Source organism: Fistularia commersonii, chromosome 2, assembly GCF_037954325.1.
Source record: "Fistularia commersonii isolate RoL2024-O1a breed Wild chromosome 2, RoL_Fcom_v1.0, whole genome shotgun sequence".
NCBI lineage: Eukaryota > Metazoa > Chordata > Actinopteri > Syngnathiformes > Fistulariidae > Fistularia > Fistularia commersonii.
Genome location: NC_141285.1, coordinates 27,625,966 through 27,637,678, shown reverse-complemented (window position 1 = coordinate 27,637,678; position 11,713 = coordinate 27,625,966). Strand labels below are relative to the sequence as shown.

At 48.7% G+C, this 11,713-nt stretch overlaps 1 protein-coding gene across 1 annotated transcript in view; it reads left to right on the top strand.

Annotated features, from left to right (window-relative positions):
- The window catches only part of LOC147236908 (1-phosphatidylinositol 4,5-bisphosphate phosphodiesterase beta-1-like), a 49,818-nt gene that overhangs the window by 3,829 nt on the left and 34,276 nt on the right, over nucleotides 1-11,713 (top strand). The gene's annotated exons all lie outside the window — the stretch shown is intronic.

Sequence of the window (11,713 nt, the reverse complement as noted above, 5' to 3'; positions counted from 1 at the left end):
AAGTGTGTGTGTGCTTGCGTGAACTTTTGTGTTTGCATGCATGTGCGTGTGCATTCATGCACATATGTATATTGGTTTGTTTCACATGTTGTGTGTGTCTGTGCATGTATTTGTGTGCATTCATGTTTTTGACTGAAGGAGGGATCCAGTGTGTCTTCATGTGTGTGTGTGTGTGTGTGTGTGTGTGTGCATAAGTATATTTGTGCTTTGTGTGTACATGTTGTGTGTGTGGTTGTGCATACATTAGTGTAATTGCATGTGTGTATATGTATTTGTATATGTATTTGGATGTGTGTATATGTATGTATTTGTATATGTGTATATGTATGTATTATATGCATTTTTGTTTGTATGTGTGAATGAAGGGTCGTGCATGTTTGCACGTGTGTGTGTGTGTGTGCATAAGGTCACATGTACATGTACATTTGTGTGTGTGAACACTGCTAGTGTTAGCCTGCTAGCGGTCTGTACCATGATGAAACCAGGAGCTGTATCAGCTGCATCTCTAATGTAACGTTAGCTTGGTAGCCGTGGTGTCATCGGTTGGTTGTCATGACGATATCAAAGGGGACGCCAGCCCCGCCCCTGGCTCCTCCCCCCTCGGGAAGACAAACCAATGCTATTTCACTGGACATCCTGGCCACCAGGGGGCGTCGCCGAGACTCTCACACACACACACTGATCAGACAGTCATCGTGTGTGTGTGTGTGCAGACGTAGATGACCAGCTACCTGCAGGAGAAAGGTTAGTGTAAGTGGGTCGTGTGGAGATGATGATTGACAGGTGGGGCTGGGGGGGGCGCGGGAGGTGGTTTTCAAGGTGGGGGGGGGCGGAAAGGTGACGGAGGGCTCGGGGTTGAACGGCACCGAGGGAGGGCAGCAGGAAGTGACGGGGGGGAGGGGGGAGTACAGGGGGTGGAAGGGGGTGGAAAGGAGGGTGAAGGGGGAAGTAAAGGAGGATAAAGGAAGTGGTGGGAGGTTGGAGGGGGGAGTTGGGGGTCGGAGGGGGTGTAGCTGGTCCGAGGGGGGGGGGTAGCAGGTGGAGGATAAAGGTTGCACAGGAAAAGGTCACAGGCGGGGGAGGAAGGGGGAAGCAGGGAGGGATGAAGGGGGAAGCAGGGAGGGAGGAAGGGGGAAGCAGGGGAGGGAGGAAGGGGAGTCTCACCATTAACTCCCCCCGGACAACACCTGCTCCCAGGTGGGCGGAGCCTATTCTACCCCCTCCCCCACACACACACACACACCTGTCAATCACAGCTTCCTTTATACATGCTCAGGGCCAACACACACACACACACATCACCTTGTGTCACTGTGGTGTGCATGTGTGTGTGTGCTAGATCTATCCAGGTGACCAGCATGCTGTGGAGAACCATAAAGAGAGAGGAGAACCTCCCCCACCTCCTGGTTCCTGCTCCTTCAGATCCTTAGAGAAGACCTCTGAGACCCCTTGGACCAGGACCTCCTCCTTTAGACCAGGACCTCCTCCCCTCCCCTTTCAGCCCCTTTGTGGATCAACCAAATGCAAAGCGAAACAGGAAGTGCTTCCAGTGGCTCCGCCTCCACCCAGCAAAGCCCCGCCTCCACGATGGCTGCACATCTTAATGCAACCAAGTCACACCACCTGGCGCCTGCAGGTTCACACACACACACACACACACACACACACACACACACACGCTCAAAGAAGCCGAACCTGCAACACGAGTCGCCCCCCGACTGCTGTCGCCGCCGCCGGCTCCTCTCCTCCAAATAAACAAAGCATCCTATTTTCATTAAGGTCCCCGCTTTTACTCCCCCTTTATATTTCCAATATGGCAGCCGTGCCGCTCCAGAGGCCCCCAAGGTAAACAGCCAATGAAATCCAGTCCTTCTTTCAGACTAAATCATCCAAATAGCTCCGAGGGGGGAGTAAAGGGGGAGTAAAGGGGGAGTAAAGGGGGAAGTCTCGCTCTCCTCAGCTCTGAATATCAATGTGAAGAGGAACCTCCTCCTCCTAGCAGGATGCTAAAGCGGCGAGGGGTTAGCGGCGTCGCTAGCAGTCCTGCACGTCAGCGTGGAGGAGGGGGGCGCTAGCGGGCGCTAACGGGCTGCGATGCTAGGAGAGCAGAAGCTAACACGGGTTAGCACAACGCTAGGTAGCTCCTCCTTCACCAGCTCTTCCTCCTCATCTTCTCCTCTTCGTCCTCCTCCATCTCCCTTGTTTCCCATTGGTCGTTCCTTTGTGTAGTGTGTGTTGTAGTTACCGTTCCATGGGAGTTGAACACACACACACACACACACACACACACACACACGGGTATGTCTGGAATGGGACCAGGAACACAAACACACTCCTCCTGGCGCTCGCCGCTTCCTTCCAAGGAGAGTCATCTGATCTTTCACGCTCGCCGTCTGGATGCAGGTGGGGGGGCGGCGGCGCTCAGGAGCCCGAGTTTTTTTTTTTTAACGTTGGCTTTTAGCGCCGATGTTAAAAATAAAAATGGCGTCCGTGACAGCTGGCCCCCCCGCACGTTCCCCCCCCGCACAGGAAGTGGTCTATTCATTCATCCGTTCATCTGCGAGGCCAGGGGGCGGGGCTTAACCTCAGCTGTCAATCATCCAGGCGTTCAGCCTCTCGCCCACACCTGCAGATGATTTCACACCATCTGGACCGAAAGTGGAGAACATGTGGAGAACCGAGCAGGAGAACAAGAGTACTGTACTACATCTTTGCAGTATTTCTGTGTACTTGTGTGTAACCGATCCCAGAAGTACACAGCTTGTTTATTTCTTTTTTCCTTCTCTGTTTCCTCCTCAGTTAAAAGCCCAGGGCTCCACCCCTGGGGTCGGCACGCCACCACCACCACCTGCGTGTGTGTGTGTGTGTGTGTGTGTGTGTGTGTGTGTGTGTGTGTGTGTGTGCACACCGCAGGATTTGATTCTCCAAATAAAGCAGGCGGTGAGATTTCAGTTCTGCTTGAGTGGCTCCAGACGGGGGTTGGGGGGGTTTGAATGAAGAAAGAAAAGAACAACAATAAACGGGGGGATGAAAGAGGGGGGCCCCCCCCGAAACCCCCTCTCTCTCACACACACACACACACACACACACACATAGTGTGTGACGTATGGCTGCTTTTGTCCTTCATGTTGTGTTTCAGCAGACAGCACGAGGAGGCGGAGCTACTCAGGGGGGCGGGGCTTAACCTGAACAGCTCGGCTGTCAATCACAGGGGTGTGTATGGAGGCGTTCAACCTACGGAGTCTCTGTGTTCTCCAGATGTTCTTCACTGGCTTCTCTACATGTTCTCCACCCTGGGTTCCCTCAATGTTCTCCAAATCATCAATTACATTGATTAACAGGTTTAGCCCCGCCCCTCTCAGCTGTGTTAGACTCCGCCCCCTCGTGTGCCCAGGTGTCTGGAGGTCTCAGGTTCTGTTCCGGAGTTGCATGATGGACCAGGATGGTGTCTCCTAGAATGGTCAGATGATTCTCCGAAGACTGTCTTTGATTGGCTGGTGATTGGCTGATTGGCTCCGCCCCCGACCCCCGCGCAGGACGCCACAACAGACAGGAAATCAGCATGAGCAACAGGAAGTGGGTCTTGTGTTTTGATAAATAACCATCGGTGGTCCTCCGACGTTTCTGTTTCCATGGCAACAAGACTTCACAACGACCCCGGTGACACCGGAGACGTTCAGGGGGCGGAGCCAACATGGAGGGAGCATCGGCCAATCAGAACCGCTGGGACACCCGGATCGGGGGGTCCTTCAGAGGGTCCTCTGAGGAAGGGATCCTCACAGGAGATGGTTCCTCAGAGGAGAAGGTTCCTCAGGGGAGAAGGTTCTTCAGAGAAGAAGGTTCCTCCTCAGGATGTCTGACTTCTTCCTTCCTCTCCCTTGTTCTTTCTCTTCCTCTTCATCTCCATGATTCCAGTGTAAACAAACACCAACCCAGCGTTGTAGAAGACAATCACAGCCTCCTCCTCCTCTTCTTCTACTTCTCCTCTGCCTCTGTTTTTCTTCTCCTCCCTCCTTCTCCACAGCAGGAGGACTATTGGCACGTGCACGTCTGCAGGATTCATGGGAATTCAATGTCCATTACGCTGTGCTGGGAGGAGGAGGAGGAGGTGGAGCTGCATGAAGATCACCTCCACCTGAGCCTGCACCCCTGCTGTCAGCCGGGACGAGCAGACGGTCCGAGACGGTCACGGCGCCTCCCTCACACACACACACACACACACACACACACACACACACACAAAAACATATGCAACACCAAGGGCGAAGCCTCAAAGCCCTGGAGTGTGTGTGTTGTTTACCAGACGTCAGTCACGTGACACTCAGGACCCCCCGGGGCTGCTACGTCTGGTCGTAACCACGGCAACCTTGAGATTGACAGATAACAATGTGACATCTGACCTTATGATTGACATCTGACCTTGTGATTGAGACGTCACCTTCTGAACGACGGGTAACCTTATGATTGACACCTGAGCTTCTGATTTGCAGATAACTGTGATTGACAGCCGACCCGTCCAGTGACCCCCCCCCCCCGGTCGGTCCGTGGCGTGACTCGTGATGCGTTCACTTACCGTTCGGCAGATGTAAACCGGCCCCGGCCTTTTTCCCCGATTTCTTCCTCCGAAGCACCATTTCCAGCCACCTGCTAACTGTTAGCATCTCGGAGTTAGCCTCTCTCACCCACATCCGGGTTAGCGGGCGGCTAAACCGCCGGCTAGCCGGGTAGACGGCGGAAAGTCCAGGACGTGAGGAGAGGACGGAGAGGGAATCAAAGGATTGATAACAGGAGGAGGAGGGGAAGGACTATTGGACCCTCCTGACCTTGTTAGTGAGCATTAGGATTTAGGAGAACCTGGGAGAGACCATTACACCACGGGGGGGGGGGAGGATGGAAGGAAAGTGGGAGAAAAGAAATGAAAGATGAAGGGGAGAAGGAGGAAAGAAAGAAAAGAGAAGAAGAAAATGAAAGTAAAACCATCTTATTCCAGAGCGGCCTGTGGCTGTGGAGTGACTGCGCCCCCCAGAGGCCGCGGGTGGAACTGCAGCCTGTCCGTTACATCTCTATCATCCATCAGTTGTTTAATATTAATTACGTTTTTATTGATGAAAGACTTTCCTCAAAATCTTTTTTTTTTCTTTTGATCGAACGATTTTATGCTTTCTATGCCATTCATTCAGAAGAGTTTGATTGAAAACTTTCTTCAATGTTTTTTCTGGGTATTTATTTGATATTAATTTCAAATTCAAAGTGTTTATTGTCACGTGTACAGCGTGAGTCCTTGAAATTAAATTCTTACAATTTTTGCATTTAATTCTGATAATTATATATGATTATGCTGGCTATACTGAAAATTGATATTATTCCTACATATATATGAGAACATGAATGATAATTAAAGAAATGCAATCATACCCTCATTCGAATATTAAGTGAGAAATCATTTTAAAATGGCCTTGAAATTTACGAGAGAAAAAAATCAAAAACGAAATAGAAACTCAAAAATAAAATGTCAAAATTCATACTTATTCCTAAAAATCGAGATAAAATCTATTAAAAAAACATAAATATATAAATAAATGAATTAACCCGGTCCAAACCGTCTTTTAAATGGGATATTGAGCTGCAACTGAACAAACATCGCTGGGATTAAAAATGTATTTTCGCAATGTTGTTTGGCGCCTTGATTACACTTTAATTACCTCGTTATAAAACAAAAATAAGCCCTTGAGCGTTAACTTTTAAATATTCACCCGCCCCAATTAACCCTTTAAACAGCACAACAGCCAATTAATCCCACAGCGACACGAGGCAAAGAAGGTTTGCGTTCGCTAACCCACGCCCGGCTCTTCCGGCGCCGCCGTTCTTTGAGAACCGGCGTTGGAGAAGCGAGCGGAGCGGCTGGATCCATCACAGCGTCCGCCTGAGGGCCTCCTCCGCAAACCAGGCATGGCTGGCGGAGCCCGCAGGACCCCGTAGGACCCGCCGGAGAAACAAGCGACGCCGAGTCGCGGTTTTACCGCGGAGAGGCGTTTAGCTCAGGTGTTTATCCGATGCGTCAGGCGAGGAGGAGGAGGAGGAGGAAGAGGGGGTCGATGTTCATGATTCACAAGCTGGAGGGAAGAAGAGGAGGAGGAGGATTGCGCCCTAAAAATACACCCCGGGAGGAATCGGGGGGGGGAGCGGACAGGAAATCAGCCGGCGATCGGCGTTGAATTAGCTTAGCGTCAAATACCCTGCGGTTTCTCGATTAAAAATATCTTTATTCATGCATCAGAGACAACACAAAGATAGTAAGGAATAAATGACAGCTTGAATGTTTAAAAAGGAAAGAAAGAAACATCCAAGCAGAGCTAAACTAGGTTGTATCTGAAGATAAAACTTAAGACATGTGCGGATTAAAAGTTAGCAGAGGGGAGTTAGCTTTCAACCAGCTGTAAGTTCACAGCTAACAAATCTGACAATTAGCTTTAAATCAGTTAGCGAGCGGTTGTGTGTCTCCATATGACTTGTGAATGAGAGAGTGAATGGTTGTATGTATTATGAATTGTGAATGAATGAGTAAATTGTTGTTGATTCTATATAGCAGGTGAATGAATGAGTGAGTAGATGCATGTATCTCTATTTTTTCTCTCTATTTGTGTCTATCATGTGAATGAGAGAGTGAATTTTTGTATGTTTACTATTTGAATGAATGAGTGAATGGTTGTATGTCTCTAACGTTTGAATGAATGAGGGAATTGTTGTTGATTCTATATAGCCGGTGAATGAGTGAGTAGATGCATGTATCTCTATTTTTTCTCTCTATTTGTCTCTATATGTCTAATGAGAGAGTGAATGGTTGTATGTTTACTATTTGAATGAATAAGTGAACGGTTGCTTGTGTTTCTATGAATTGTGAATAAACGAGTGAATGGTTGTATGTCTCCATACAATATGTGGCCCTGTGATTGGTCCAGAATAAACCCCGCCTCTCATCCAATGACAGCTGAGATAGACCCAACCCCTGCGTGATAAGCAGGAGATGAATGCATGAATGAATGATTAGCCAGCGCGGTAGCACAACACTGGTAAACAAATCTTCAGAGTTCCCTCCTGCGCGGAACCTTCAAGAACCTGCTTCTCTGCGGGACGTTCCAGCGCTGGCAGTGTTTACACACTCATATCCTCCGCTGTCGATGCAGGGAAATGTAAATATGTAAATGCAAACGTGTTCGCGTGGCAGCGCCGAGCCCGATCTGTGTGTGTGTGTGTGTGTGTGTATGTGTGTGTGTGTGAGTGTGTTTTCAGGCTTCAGAAGAAAGAACACGGGTCCTTCTGTTTGTTTCCCAAAGACAAAGGTTCCTGCAGGTGAGTTGGAGGATCAGCCCGTCCTCCAGCGCGGAGCCTCGTCATCTGACGCCTCTGATTCCACGTCTCCTCCAGAGAGCCGGAGGCGAGGAGCAGCGCCGTCCTCCTCGCCGCACCCCGGAGAACCTTCAAAGCTCCTCGGAGAACCTCCTCAAAGGAGACCGCCCTCGGCTTGCTAGCTCGCTAGCACCGCAACATCCACAGACGGGAGGCTAATGACAGCTAAAGGCTGAAAATGTACGTCTGAATGCATGACGCTAAGGCTAATGAGCCAAGGTCATTTCAAGCTTAGATGTGAGTGAAGGAACAGCTAGAAGCTAAGCTAACAAACCACAAAGCACTAGAACACCAAAGCTAAAATAAGACCTTCAGACTAATCAGGAGCTGAATTTGCTTCCAGAGAAGGAAGCTAACCAACAAATGAATAGAGCAACAGCTGAAAGTCCACAAATTTATTCTGATTAAAGGGTTTAGCTAAAAAAAAAGAAGAATTAAGAAAACAAACAAGAGAATAAACAGCTAAGTGATGAGCAAAATTTTGGCCAAAATAATCGGTCACGGGCTAAAGCCGACACTACAGACTAACTAAAAGCTAAATTAGTAGCTGATTAAGTCGAAAAGCTCACAACAAGCCCAAGCTAACAGCAAACACCAAACCAAACAGCTAGGCTAAACAGAATCTTCAGTAACAAGGGCTGTGCTAACGTAGAAAAGCTGTTAGCGAGGCATCAAATGGCGTTCACGGTCCAGGGCTAACAGGCGGTGTTGAATGTTGTGTCCCAGTCGGGTTCTCCCTGGGTCTAATCCTTGTTCTACCGGTGAACTGCGGTCATCAATGAAGATAAAGCCGTCTCCAGGTACAAAGGAGATGGTCTTCAGGCTCATTAAGCAACATCTCCCCCTCCACCCCCGTCACCATTAGCGCTAACGTTGACGGTTCCGCTACCCTCCGCTCTCGCAGACCCACTATTTTCCTCAGGGTTCCGCGGAGGGTTCTCCAACCTGCTCGGTTAGCGACACGCTGGGACTATTAGCTCGCTGTGCTTGCAACCTGAGCTAGTTACTAAACTCCCGCCCCTCCCGCCCCGTTCCACAACAACAAACGGGGCTGAAAATGGTCTCCGGGAAGAAATCCGAGGGGTGCTGCTTTCAAGGCCCCGAGCGGGGAAAACGTGTTATTTGTTTTCCGCTACAAAAAAAAAAAAAACACCCACCATGTTCTTACCTCCAGCAGACGGCGGCGGCTGGGTTCCCAGGGGCGGGCGGAGCGCTGCGTCTGCTGCTTGTTTGTAATGTCGGCCTTTCATCGCTAAAGTGCGGCAGCTGACAGGCGACGACCGAAAAACAAGACGAGGCGGAGGTTGGGGGGGGTTAAATGACAGCTCGCACAAATAGACACCGGGTGGCGTCATTGGATGTAAACACAAGAAATCACTGCTTTGGAAAGTCAAGTGCCTCCCCAGGATTAGCCTCGCTAACCGCACACACACTCACACACACCGAGTTCACAGACGGTGTGTTCAGACGGAGACGCTTCAGTCTCACCGAAGGTAAAGCCACTCAGCCCACAGCGCTGCAAGCTAACGCCCGCGGGCGTCGACAAACAATCAAACAAACAAGCTGTCAGCGAGGGCCTGGAATGAAAGCGCCGATTCTAGCTAAATAAACCAAAAGCTAGCAAATTAGCCCAAAAAAATTCAATCCTTAAAGCTCAAATACCTGTAGATGCAAGGTAGAAAAAGACACAAGATGCTCATTAGCTGGAATTAACAAAGCTAAGCTCAAAATAGTGCGGTGCTAAATAAAGGAGCCGACGCTATACGACGCCTTCGAGGCCACCGGTAAGGCTCGGAACAAACAAAAATTTAAAATGAGGTCGTAAAACAACGACGGTAGCTAATGACTAATTAGCTAATAAAACTTAAGCTAGCAGCATTTAGACAAAAAAAGAAAGCATCTGTGATGCTAACCCCAGGAGGCTAAATGGTAAGCTAACTAACGCTAAAGGGGGAATACTTCATGTTCTATCGGGATGTGCTCAAAACAGACTTAAAGCTAAAATGTTAGCCGCAAGCTGTTAGCGATCACCTGAAACAAAAGCTCCGATTTCACCTGAAAAGACGTAAACAAAGTAAAATAAACCCAAGATGCTCGGCAGCTGCCATGACCAAAGCCAAAAAACGAAGCCACGCTAAGTGTAAGAACAGAAGCTAGGCGACGTTTCAAGGCCACTGTTGGAGGCTTGAGGCAGAAACCACCTAGCAGCTAATAAAGCAAGACACTTAGGTAATTAATAATTAGCTGACAGCAACAAGAAAACATTGTAGCTTCAAGTTTGTTTTGAGCGCATCACAATGATGCATGTAGTTTTTCCCCCCTTTTTAGCATACCATTTAGCTTCTGGTGATTACTACCAATGCTACTCAAGTTTGTTATTTCTTGCTATATTGTTGTATTGTATTGTATCTGCTTAGATGTTTAGCTTGGTTAGCTTGCGTTTTTCAGCAGCGTCCACTTCCTTCTCGGCTCAGACTCAAGTTCTCCTGCTCTTTCCGTGTTAGCTTGATTGTTTCAGCTAACGCCAAGCTAGCGGCCGTGGACGGAGGATGTTGTTTTTCCCCTCCGGCCGCTTAATCGCGTATGTTTTCCGACCTCATTAGCATGCAGCAAAGACAAGCGGCGTGTTCTCCGCTAAATCCAGATCGCCGGCAGAGGATCTCCGCCGCGGTTCTATGGTTCTAATCTGGGTTCTGCGGAGCAGCGGCAGCTAATTGTGGCCCCCCGGGAAATATGAGGATCTAATTGGAGGGTGTTTTAGCGGGGGCTCGTTTGGCGGATTCACTTAAAACCAATCTATCCTCGCTGCTTGAAACTGATGAATTGAGGGAAACTCTTTCTGTTGACACGCTTCAGCCTGTCTGCCCACACACACACACACACACACACACACACCTACCTCTGCTACAACTTAATAAGGGTGTGTGAGTGTGTTTCATAATGGTCCATTAGTGAGCAGTAAAAACACAAATTAGTTGAGATAAAGAAACACACCCGCTGGGGCTTCGGAGCAATACGGGAAAACACACACACCAACACACACACGTGAACGCGAGCAGTCCTCCTGTGAGTTCGGTATCGACCGGCTTAATGTTCTACTTTCTCTTTTCCCGTTTAAGAAAACTCACCCGTCTGAAATTAACTAAACAAAAGCGGAGACGAAGCTTATTCATGCATTCATTTCTTCACGTGTTCTTTTGGAGTCCAGGCGTGGCCTTCATGGCGACCCCAACTCTCGTCCAATCACAGCTCTGATAGGCTAGCGGTTCTGTGGCGCTGCGGCCATCGTCTCTCCGGCAGAGGCGGAGGTGAAGGCGGTGAGTTGTTGACCTGGTTCTGATGAACAGCTTCTTCTGCCAGCTTCTGACGGCCTTTTTAGATCCTTTTTTTCTCCTGCAAAGCCAGGATGGCGGCCGGGCCGGCGAGGCGGCGTGCACTCCGGTGCTAAAAACAATGAAGAGACGGGTCTGACAGCTTAATTCCTCTCTGCAGAGGAGGGCTGACAGCCGGCCGCCTGCAACCCATCGACCCGCCGCCCTGCCCGGGGCTGCCGCCCAGGCCGCCGGCGAGAAAAGCAATTGTGCTGCGAGGCGGCGTGCGGCGGCGGAGGGGTAATGAAGGTGTAATAAGCACAGGCGGGGGGTTTTCTCCAGCCTCCGGGATAAACAGCCCGACGAATAACTGCCGTCCACTCACTCTATTTCCAGTTAGATCCAGAACCCTCTTTTTGCTCGGGACCTCTGGGGCTGGTTGCTACTCCATCCACGGATCATTGTCATTTTCTTTAAATGTTCTTTAAATTAGATTTGGACTAATTCCAAACAAAAGGTAATCCAAATGAAAATTGTGGTTCTATCCAATGACAGGAACTGGACACAAGAGGGCAGCACTGTATCTGGTTGTTGTTTTTTTTAGGATATTGATTGTTCTAATAATAATATTAATAATAATAATAACAATGATAGTCTCAGGGATCCCCGATCTTCTCACTCCTCACTCTGACCTTCATCTTCATAATTGTGGATGTCTTGGTATCTTCTGTCTTCTATCTCTCTAATTATATTTATATTCATATTAATTTTACTTTTGTATTTTTTGACATGATAACTGTTAAGCTGCTGTGACAAGGGAATTTCCCGTATCGGGATCGATCAAGTTCATCTTATCTTATCATCATATATTTCTTTATTTAATGATAAGTAACATGTTGGACGGTTTGAAAAACGAACGTGAGATTTATTAACATATGAAGGGGATACATGAATGTGAAAAATATAAAATCAAATTAACAAAAAAGAAATAGATT